Source organism: Lolium perenne, chromosome 7 (genome assembly GCF_019359855.2).
Source record: "Lolium perenne isolate Kyuss_39 chromosome 7, Kyuss_2.0, whole genome shotgun sequence".
In the NCBI taxonomy this organism is placed as follows: Eukaryota; Viridiplantae; Streptophyta; class Magnoliopsida; order Poales; family Poaceae; genus Lolium; species Lolium perenne.
Window position 1 is genome coordinate 185594266 of NC_067250.2, and position 12288 is coordinate 185606553.

A 12288-nucleotide genomic window follows, 5' to 3' on the forward strand; every position below is an offset into this window, starting at 1 on the left:
ATCGGTAACATCATCCCTTTTCCTCTTGTTCCTTGGAGAAACAGCAGAAGGAAGGGAGTGTGTCGAGGCAGTGGCCTCAGACTCGGCTTCTTTTTCAGAGGAAGCCGCGGATTTTTGAGAACCCGCGACTTCACTCTCAGGGCGAGAAGTACCCTGGGGGTCCTCGTCGACAATGGTACGTTCTTCGACTTCTCCACCTTCAGGAAGAGGAGGAAGAGAAGCCAGAACAGGGTGGTTCTGCAAAAAATAAAAAGTATCGACAAAAAGTTATGCAAAAGACGCTAGCAAAGATAGTAGTCGACAAATACTAAAAACTCGAGAAGGCAATATAGTAGTTAAGATGAGCAATTACCTCGGGACGGGGATTGGCGCCACTATATGGCGTAATGCGGCAAGAGGATGGAATGGTATCCTTCTTGCTGAGCGATGAGATCCTTCGGATCAGTTTCTCCAAATCTTTCACAGGAAGGTCTTTGGAGAGCCTGTCGACGTCCTCCTCACCAGCGTACATCCAAAGGGGATTTTTGCGAGCTTGGAGATGCTGCACTCTAATCCTAAGGAAATAGGCTGTGATCTGAATACTCGACAGTTCCTTGCCACGGGTGTTCTGGAGCTCGTGGATGCGAGTCATCAGCGCCTCTGTCGCCAATTTCTCATCTTCCGTGGCTTCAGCATCCCAGGAACGGCGGCGAAGGATCTTGGCTCCTCCGTCAAAAGGGGCGATGTTGTTCTCCACTGAGTCGGAGCTTTCTTCATGCACATAGAGCCATCTCTTGCGCCACCCTTGGACGGAGTCGGGGAACTTGACGTCGAAGTATTCGACATCAGAGCGAACACAGATAACAACGCCGCCGATGTTGTAGGCGACGTTGTGGGAGCCATTACGGCGGAGGCAGAAGATGCGCTTCCACAGAGCCCAATTAGGTTGGACTCCGAGGAAGCATTCACACAGTGTGATAAAAATCGACACGTGCAGGATGGAATTAGGCGTCAGCTGATGCAGCTGAAGCCCATAGACAAAAAGGAGACCTCGAAGAAACTCGTGGATAGGGGGAGAAAGACCGCGGATGAGATGGTCAACGAAACTGACCCGGTACTCGATTGGAGGCGATGGATAGCTCTCCTCCTTGGGGAAGCGCAGCGCATTTTCCTTCTTGGTGAACCCCAGCTTCTTCAGCAGGTTCATATCCTGGTTGGAGATCTTGGATCTCTCCCACTCCAGATCTTCGGCGGCCATCTTGGATTCGGGAGTGCTGTGCCTGGTCAGACGTGCGAGAGGTGGCATCAAGGAGCGTGGAGGCGAAAGGTGCGAGCGTGGTTGAGCGTTTGAAGCAATGGGAGCAGTGGAGGATTTTACAGAGGAGAAGCAGAGGTGCGGCGCGAGCGAAAGTATTGACGGAGGAAGACGATGACCTTAAATAGAGGTGCGGTGAAACGACGCACCGTTGGATGAAGAGATTGCGGGATAGATGGTGTACACATGGACAAGGGGTAAAAAGTAATTTCATTCAGACGAGAAAGAACAGGAGCTACAGTACGTGCGCCAGGAAAAGTGGGACGTGTGTCTCCCACTTGCACGACGTTTCAACTTGATGAGAAATTTGGGCCCGCAAGGCAGAGAGAGAGCAGTTCTCGCGTTTTCCCGATACAACGGTCGTGGCTAACGTCAGCAATGATGTCACCTTGACAAGAGAAAAATTCGACTAAGCAGCTTCATAAGAATCGCGACAGCAGAAGATTGTTGATTATTTCGAGAGCCTTTGGTCAAATACAAATTTTTGATCAAATTCTTGGGGGCTACTATGGAAAAATGAAAAACTCGACAAATGACAAAATAGAAGTGGTGACAGCCTATGATCAAATACAAGCATTTGCTCATAGCCTCGGGGGTTACTCCCATCGGGAGCGCTGTTCGCGCACCCGACAGATATGAAAACTTCGAGAAAGAAGGAAAATATAGCAACGCAAGGTGTTGAGCCTACACCCAAGCACAAGTCCTTGGTTGTAGCCTCGGGGCTACTCCCATCGGGAACGCTGTTCGCGTGCCCGATGAAATTATAAAAAAGAGAGAAAAGGAAGAACAAATGAGCATATTTCGAGTTATATAAATAACTCTGCATATACTCCCATCGGGAGGGCAATATAAGTCATCCGTTGACTCAATAAAATGTGCTATTCCAACAGCCGAAAAAGCACTCGACAATATATTCTCAGAACGCCAAAGTTGCGAACAATTTCTGAATGCCGCAAAACTTTGCAAAGGTAAGACCCCAGATCCGTTCTGAGTGGCGTGGCACCGTCTCTAACGTCGGTTTGCTACTTTTTTCTGTATCAACAGATACGAAGAAAAATCCTAACGGATGCGTTAGGTACCCGAGAAAATATGACTGGGACTCGACAGAATGATAAGACCTTAAGCGGAACCTGTCGAAGTTTACACCAGTATCCCGAGATCATGTCCAGGGACGTGATCTTGAAGTAGGTTTTTGCGGATTGCCACTAGGGCAGTTAACTAGTACCTGATCCGTCAGATGAACTAGCCCCAACTACCATTATCCCTGTACAATATATAATTTCATATCCAAAGATATGTGATGAAGTTCAGAGCTATTGAACGAATATAAAGTTGGAGATTTTCCCTGACTCTGCGATTCAAGCAAAATCTCGGGGGCTACTGACATAGGCATCCCCAATGGGCCTGCCAAAGATGGTACCCGGGGTTTACTGAAGGCCCACGACCCGAAGGATTAGAAGAATCGGAAGCCCAAATTATTATTAAGGAAAGCTAGAGTTGTATTAGGAAGCAATACTTGTAATCTTGCGGGATGAGTTAGAAACCCTCCCAGACTCTGTAACTTGTGTATTACGAATCCATCGGCTCCGCCTCCTATATAAGGGGGAGTCGAGGGAAAAACAAAGCATCGATTCATTGTCTCACAAACCCTAATTTTCATATCGTCGATCACTTTTCGGCTGAAACCTTCGAGATCTACTTGCCCTCTACTTCCGACTAAAACCCTAGTCTACAACCCATAGGGATTGACAAGTTAATCCCTTATCAGTAAGTACTTTTTTTGAGTTGTACGTTTTCTTTCAACTGTAATTGCTTTTCCTTCAAGTCTAATAATTTTATGGTGCTAATTTGCTCTTGTTGCATGTAGGATCAACAAATTCTTTCTTCCCTTCCTCCACTGCCTGAAGGTGGAGATGTATCCGAGCGGGCCGTCATCACTAATGACTCGCAAGAAACCTCTACTCGTGAGAGCGAACTCGCGGAATCTAAAAAGAGTGCGGGTTCCTCTGATCGAATCCCAGAGTCAGGACAAGCTTCTGGCTCTTCTCATACAAACTCTCCTCCTCCTATGTCAGAGTGAGAGTGGAAGAACTTACACAACCCAAGGTGGAAGAAGGCCTATTTATAGCCTAGGGAAAATTAGAGCCGTTGGGGAGAAAATCGGGCAGAAAAATGACCCAGCCGGCCAGCTGGCCGGTCCACCAGGCTGGGAGCCGAACGGGCCGGCGCATAGGCCGGTAGTGCCGACTGACAGGACGGGCGGGGCAAGCAGGCCGCGCAGAAAGCCAAGAGGGCCAACCGGGGGCAGGCCGGTCGACCGGGCGATGGGCTGGCCGATCCGGCGGCCACCGGGCCAGGAACTGGACATGGGCCGGGGAACCCTTGGAGCGGGGCCCGGTGTGCACGAGTGCCAGAAACGGTGCGCACCGGATGGGCCGGTGGCAGGCTCGACCTCGCCAGGCGGTGGGCCGGAAATTGCTTCAGGCCAAAACCTTTTATTTTTCTTTTAAAAACAAAAAATGTTCCCGAACCCCAATTGTCATGAAACCAATTTTGTTCGAAATAATGAGACTCCTCACAGAATAATTTTAGATGATTTTAGAGAGGGAGCCTCCCAATGTCAAGAAATGGTAAAGACGTACAAACTCGAAAACGTAATAGAAGATGCATGCGGATTTCGTTTTCGATGAATTTGGGCTTGTTGAAAAGCTAGCAACAAGCTCAAGAACCTCACATAGAAAAATACCAAGAAGCAATAGGGATATGCAAAGTATGCAAAGGATTGAGCTCCCTAAGACGACGTGATCAAGTTACCCAACCAAAATCCCCTCTTGATAGTGCGGCTATCTATCCTATAATCCGATCTCCCAACAACCACCTTGAGATCGGTAAAAGGAAAACCTAGAAAGGCCATACCTTTGCCTTGCGCATCCCGCTTGATCTTGATGACAGCTCTTCAAGCTCCACTCAAGCCGAAATGCCTCACTTGATCACTGTTACTTTGTGAAGACTCACAAATGCTCCCCCATACACCATGATGGTAAAGCTCCATTGATGCATATCTTCACATGTCCATTGTCACGAAATGGACGGTAATCTTCAAGCATATGATCCTCTTGAGATGCTCAACTTGAACTTGCCCAACTCAACCTTGATGACGATCACCACTTGATATCATCCTCTCATGGGCTATATGAGATCTCACTTTTGATGCATGCCCATGGAAAGATACCTAACCCACATAGACAACACAAGGGCACATATAGGATGGGTTAGTTCATAAAGCATAATTGACAAGGCTTACTATACCACATGAATTCACGTAGCACATTCTCCATGCTTCATGTGTTGACCAAACATAAATCTATTTTTCACTCTTTGTATTGGTCAACCTTGTATATTCTCATGCTCTATCATACTATCTTGAGGTGTATAAAGAATTCTTCATTTTTTGCATGCTCTAAATCTTAATTAGTCAACCATAGCTCAACTTATGAGACTATCATGACACCGACTTATAGCCATATCTTAAATTCTTCACTTGGAATCAAACACTCAAGATCTTGATCATTCAGTGCTTAACACATAAGCTAGAGCATGACTAATATTGAGTTCCACATAGGAACTCCATCTTCATTTCTTCTTCTTGATCATATGTCATATATGTCTTAAAATCGATGATATCGATGCCAATACTCAAGGTATATATTTATCTTCATGGCATCCATACTTGAATCCAACACATGGACTACATGTAGTACCTATGGAATATTCCTTTATAAACTCAATGAAAACATTATTCCATATGGGTTGTCATTAATTACCAAAACCACACATAGGGGCGATGTATCCTTACACAATACACCACTAGCGAAACGGAGGGTCTCGTATAAAGGAGGGGATGAGACGATGCCCGAGGTGTCGGAACCACCTGGTGGCGCCACCTAAGGTGGGGCCACACCACCTGGGTCTTCCGGACCCTCGTGGTTTCCCTCGCGTGATTTTCCAACATTGGGTGTCCTTCTCGTGATAAAAAACTTACGTGGTATTTTTCCCCAGATTTATTGATGTCCGGAAAGTCCTTGAATCAGCAAAGTACGAAAAAAAGTTTTTTGCCTCCCAAAAATTAAATACCAATAAAGGGGACTTTGTAGAAGAGTCCCAAAAATCATCTAAAATGCACAAGTAATGATAAAATAATGCAAATAACTATGAGAACTAGTTCTAGATGCTGCTAATATATGATACAAAATGCACGTATCACCTATTCACCAGGATCATGGGAAACTTTCATCCACCCATATTGCTCGGTTGTTTTACACAGAGATAGTAGTGAGCAAAGCGATGGAAGTGAGGCCTCTGTAAAATAAGTTAGGGTCAGATTTTAGTACTCAATTTCTTATAGCAAGGCTTGGAGGACTAAGCAGAGTGCATTGGACATCGAATTTGGGTCGTTCCTAGACTCCTATGACTTTGGTGTCCGTGTACTCCACACAGGCGAGGAACTCGGGCACTTATGTCAACTCCAAGACTTCTTTATGCATGAGTTGCTGATACGTCTCCAACGTATCGATAATTTCTTATGTTCCATGCTCGTTTTATGACAATACCTACATGTTTTATACATACTTTATGTCATATTTATGCATTTTCCGGCACTAACCTATTAACAAGATACCGAAGAGCCAGTTGCTATTTTCTGCTGTTTTTGGTTTCAGAAATCCTAGTAAGGAAATATTCCCGGAATTGGACGAAATCAACGCCTAGGGTCTTATTTTTCCACGAAGCTTCCAGAAGTCCGAAATGGAAACGAAGTGGGGTGACGAGGCGCCGACACAGCAGGGCGGCGCGGCCCAGGCCTTGGCCGCGCGGCCCTGGCGTGTGGGGCCCTCGTGACGCCCCCTGACCTACCCTTCCGCCTACATATAGCCTTCGTCGCGAATACCCCAGTATCGAGAGCCACGATACGAAAAACCTTCCAGAGACGATGCCGCCGCCAATCCCATCTCGGGGGATTCAGGAGATCGCCTCCGGCACCCTGCCGGAGAGGGGAATCATCTCCCGGAGGACTCTTCACCGCCATGGTCGCCTGCGGAGTGATGTGTGAGTAGTTCAGCCCTAGACTATGGGTCCATAGCAGTAACTAGATGGTTGTCTTCTCCTCATGTGCTATCATTGTTAGATCTTGTGAGCTGCCTAACATGATCAAGATCATCTATTTGTAATGCTACATGTTGCGTTTGTTGGGATCCGATGAATATGGAATACTATGTTATGTTGATTATCAATCTATCATCTATGTGTTGTTTATGATCTTGCATGCTCTCCGTTATTAGTAGAGGCTCTGGCCAAGTCGTTACTTGTAACTCCAAGAGGGAGTATTTATGCTCGATAGTGGGTTCATGCCTCCATTAAATCTGGGACAAGGATGTAAAGTTCTAAGGTTGTGGATGTGCTGTTGCCACTAGGGATAAAACATCAATGCTATGTCTAAGGATATTTGTGTTGATTACATTACGCACCATACTTAATGCAATTGTCTGTTGTTTGCAACTTAATACTGGAAGGGGTGCGGACGCTAACCCAAAGGTGGACTTTTTAGGCATAGATGCATGCTGGATAGCGGTCTATGTACTTTGTCGTAATGCCCAATTGAATTTCACACTACTCATCATAATATGTATGTGCATTGTCATGCCATCTTTATTTGTCAATTGCCCAACTGTAATTTGTTCACCCAACATGCTATTTCTTATCGGAGAGACACCACTAGTGAACTGTGGACCCCGGTCCATTCTTTACATCGAATACAATCTACTGCAATACTTGTTTTACTGTTCTCTGCAAACATCATCATCCACACTATACATCTAATCCTTTGTTACAGCAAGCCGGTGAGATTGACTACCTCACTGTCACGTTGGGGCAAAGTATTTTGGTTGTGTTGTGCAGGTTCCACGTTGGCGCCGGAATTCCTGGTGTTGCGCCACACTACACTCCGCCACCATCAACCTTCAATGTGCTTCTTGGCTCCTACTTGTTCGATAAACCTTGGTTTCTTACTGAGGGAAAACTTGCTGTTTTACGCATCACACCTTCCCCTTGGGGTTCCCAACGGACGCGTGTTGTACGTGTATCAAGCTCTTTTTCTGGCGCCGTTGCCGGGGAGATCAAGACACGCTGCAAGGGGAGTCTCTACTTCCAATCTCTTTACTTTCTTTTTGTCTTGCTTTATTTTATTTACTACTTTGTTTGCTGCATTATATCAAAATACAAAAAAATTAGTTACTTGCTTTACTTTATTTACTGTCTTGTTTGCAATACTAAAAACACACAAAAATTAGTTACTTGCATTTATTTTATCTAGTTTGCTTTATTTACTATTGCTAAAATGGGTACTCCTGAAAATACTAAGTTGTGTGACTTCACTAGCACAAATAATAATGATTTCTTATGCACACCTATTGCTCCACCTGCTACTACAACAGAATTTTTTGAAATTAAACCTGCTTTACTAAATCTTGTTATGAGAGAGCAATTTTCTGGTGTTAGTTCTGATGATGCTGCTGCCCATCTTAATAATTTTGTTGAACTATGTGAAATGCAAAAGTATAAGGATGTAGATGGTGACATTATAAAATTAAAATTATTTCCTTTCTCATTAAGTGGAAGAACTAAAGATTGGTTGCTATCTTTGCCTAAGAATAGTATTGATTCATGGACTAAATGTAAGGATGCTTTCATTGGTAGATATTATCCTCCTGCTAAAATTATATCTTTGAGAAGTAGCATAATGAATTTTAAGCAATTGGATAATGAGCATGTTGCCCAAGCATGGGAAAGAATGAAATCTTTGGTTAAAAATTGCCCTACCCATGGACTGACTACTTGGATGATCATCCAAACCTTTTATGCAGGATTGATTTTTTCTTTGCGGAACCTATTGGATTCAGCTGTTGGAGGTACTTTTATGTCCATCACTCTAGGCGCCCCAACAAAGCTTCTTGATAATATGATGATTAATTACTCTGAATGGCACACGGAAAGAGCTCCACAAGGTAAGAAGGTAAATTCTGTTGAAGAAACCTCCTCCTTGAGTGATAAGATTGATGCTATTATGTCTATGCTTGTGAATGGTAGGACTAATGTTGATCCTAATAATGTTCCTTTAGCTTCATTGGTTGCCCAAGAAGAACATGTTGATGTGAACTTCATTAAAAATAATAATTTCAACAACAATGCTTATAGGAATAATTCTAGTAACAACTATAGGCCATATCCTTCTAATAATGGTAACGGTTATGGTAATTCTTACAACAATAATAGAAATGTACCCCCTGGTCTTGAAGCCATGCTTAAAGAATTTATCAGTACACAAACTGCTTTTAACAAATCTGTTGAAGAAAAACTTGGTAAAATTGATATACTTGCTGTTGATGTTGATCTTTTGAAATCGAAAGTTATGCCTAATGAAACTAAAGATATTAAGTCATTTTCTAAAGAAAACGCCATCCAAGTTAGAATTAATGAGAATATAAGATTGATGGCCGAATTGCGTGCTAGGTGGGAAAAAGAAGAAGATGCTAAAGAGAATAATATAGCTAAAGTTTGGACTATTACCACCACTAGCAATGCTAATGCTTCACATGTTGCTACACCTCCTACTATCAATGGTAAAATAATTGGTGTTGGCAATGTTTCTATTCCTAATGCAAAGCTTGCAAAATTGCCTGAAACTGCTAAAACTGCTGAAACTGCTTGTGATAAAACTGCTGAAATTTTTTCAAATGTTGGGGACAATGATCCCATTGCTTTAGATCATAATGGTTTAGATTTTGATGATTGTCATATCTCTGAAGTTATGAAGTTCTTACAAAAACTTGCTAGAAGTCCTAATGCTAGTGCTATAAATTTGGCCTTTACGAAACATATTACCAATGCTCCCATTAAAGCTAGAGAAGAGAAATTAAATCATGAAACTTCTATTCCTAGGAAGTTAGAAGATGGTTGGGAGCCCATCATTAAGATGAAGGTCAATGATTTTTATTGTAATGCTTTATGTGATCTTGGTGCAAGTATTTCCGTTATGCCTAGGAAAATCTATAATATGCTTGACTTGCCACCATTGAAAAATTGTTATTTGGATGTTAATCTTGCTGATAATTCTACAAAGAAACCTTTGGGGAGGATTGATAATGTTCACATTACGGTTAACAATAACCTTTTCCCCGTTGATTTTGTTGTCTTGGATATTGAATGCAATGCATCTTGTCCCATTATATTGGGAAGACCTTTTCTTCGAACTGTTGGTGCTATTATTGATATGAAGGAAGGTAATATTAAATATCAATTTCCTCTCAAGAAAGGTATGGAACACTTCCATAGAAAGATAATGAAGTTACCTTTTGATTCTACCATTAGAACAAATTATGATGTTGATGCTTCATCTCTTGATAATACTTGATACACACTTTCTGCGCCTAGCTGAAAGGCGTTAAAGAAAAGCGCTTATGGGAGACAACCCATGATTTTACTTCTGCACTTTTATTTTATATTTGAGTCTTGGAAGTTGTTACTACTGTAGCAACCTCTCCTTATCTTTATTTTGTTGCATTGTTGTGCCAAGTAAAGTCTTTGATAGTAAGGTTCATACTAGATTTGGATTGATGCGCAGAAACAGATTTCTTGCTGTCACAAATTTGAGTAGTATTCTCTGTAGGTAACTCAGAAAAATCTGCCAATTTACGTGAGTAATCCTCAGATATGTACGCAACTTTCATTAAATTTGAGAATTTTCATTTGAGCAAGTCTGGAGCCTCTAAAAAATTCGTCTTTACGGACTGTTCTGTTTTGACAGATTCTGCCTTTTATTTCACATTGCCTCTTTTACTGTGTTGAGTGGATTTCTTTGCTCCATTAACTTTCAGTAACTTTGTGCAATGTCCAGAAGTGTTAAAAATGATTATGTCACTTCTGAACATGTGAATTTTTGATTATGCACTAACCCTCTAATGAGCTTGTTTTGAGTTTGGTGTGGAGTAAGTTTTCAAGGATCAAGAGAGGAGGATGATACAATATGATCAAGGAGAGTGAAAGCTCTAAGCTTGGGGATGCCCCCGTGGTTCATCCCTGCATATTTCAAGAATACTCAAGCATCTAAGCTTGGGGATGCCCAAGGCATCCCCTTCTTCATCGACAACATTATCAGGTTCCTCTAGTGAAACTATATTTTTATTCCATCACATCTTATGTGCTTTACTTGGAGCGTCTGTATGTTTTTATTTTTGTTTTGTTTGAATAAATTGGATCCTAGCATTCATTGTGTGGGAGAGAGACACGCTCCGCTGTTGCATATGAACATATATGTTCTTAGCTTTATTCTTAATGTTCATGGCGAAGGTTGAAACTGCTTCGTTAATTGTTATATGGTTGGAAACGAAAATGCTACATGTGGTAATTGGTATAATGTCTTGAATAATTTGATACCTGTCAATTGTTGTGCTCATATGGATCATGTTTAAGCTCTTGCATCATATACTTTGCACCTATTAGTGAAGAAATACATAGAGCTTGCTAAAATTTGGTTTGCATGATTGGTCTCTCTAAAGTCTAGATATTTTTTGGTAAGGGTTTGAACAACAAGGAAGACAGTGTAGAGTCTTATAATGCTTGCAATATGTTCTTATGTAAGTTTTGCTGTACCGGTTCATACTTGTGTTCGCTTCAAACAACCTTGCTAGCCTAAGCCTTGTATTGAGAGGGATTACTTCTCTTTCATCCAAATCCTTGAGCCAAAAACGATGCCATTTGTGTCCACCATACCTACCTACTACATGGTATTTCTCTGCCATTCCAAAGTAAATTGCTTGAGTGCTATCTTTAAACACTTCAAAAGTTATTACCTCTTATTTGTGTCAATGTTTTATAGCTCATGAGGAAGTATGTGGTGTTTATCTTTCAATCTTGTTGGGCAACTTTCACCAATTGACTAGTGGCTTCATCCGCTTATCCAATAATTTTGCAAAAAGAGCTGGCAATGGGGTTCCCAGCCCCAATTAATTAACTTTCATAATTTTACAAATAGACACTCCTCCATGGTATGTGATTGTTGGACGGCACCCGAGGATTCGGTTAGCGATGGCTTGAGAAAGCAAAGGTGGGGAGGAGTGTCATCTAAATAAAACTAAAATAAAAGGCACTCCTTCATGGTATGAGATTGTTGGTAGGCACCCGAGGATTCGGTTAGCCATGGTTTGTGAAAGCAAGGTTGGAAGGAGTGCCACCCAAAAATAAAAATCTTTCATGGGAGCCGCTGTTTGAAGGTCTGTCTGGCAAGGGGGTTAGAGTGCCCACTACCATTCGTTGACAACAACAAACACCTCTCAAAACTTTACTTTTATGCTCTCTTTATGTTTTCAAAATAAAAGCTCTAGCACAAATATAGCAATCCATGCTTCCCTCTGCGAAGGGCCATTCTTCTACTTTTATGTTGAGTCAGTTTACCTATTTCCTTCCATCTTAGAAGCAAACACTTGTGTTAACTGTGCATTGATTCTTACATACTTGCATGTTTGCATTCATCATATTACTTTGCATTGACAACTATCCATGAGATATACATGTTACAAGTTGAAAGCAACCGCTGAAACTTATATCTTCCTTTGTGTTGCTTCAATGCCTTTACTTTGAATTTATTTCTTTATGAGTTAACTCTTATGCAAGACTTATTGATGCTTGTCTTGAAAGTACTATTCATGAAAAGTCTTTGCTATATGATTCAGTTGTTTACTCATTGTCTTTACCATTGCTTCGAATCGCTGCATTCATTACATGTGCTTACAATAGTATTGATCAAGATTATGATAGCATGTCACTTCAGAAATTATCTTTGTTATCGTTTACCTACTCGAGGACGAGTAGGAACTTAGCTTGGGGATGCTGATACGTCTCCAACGTATCGATAATTTCTTATGTTCCATGCTTGTTTTATGACA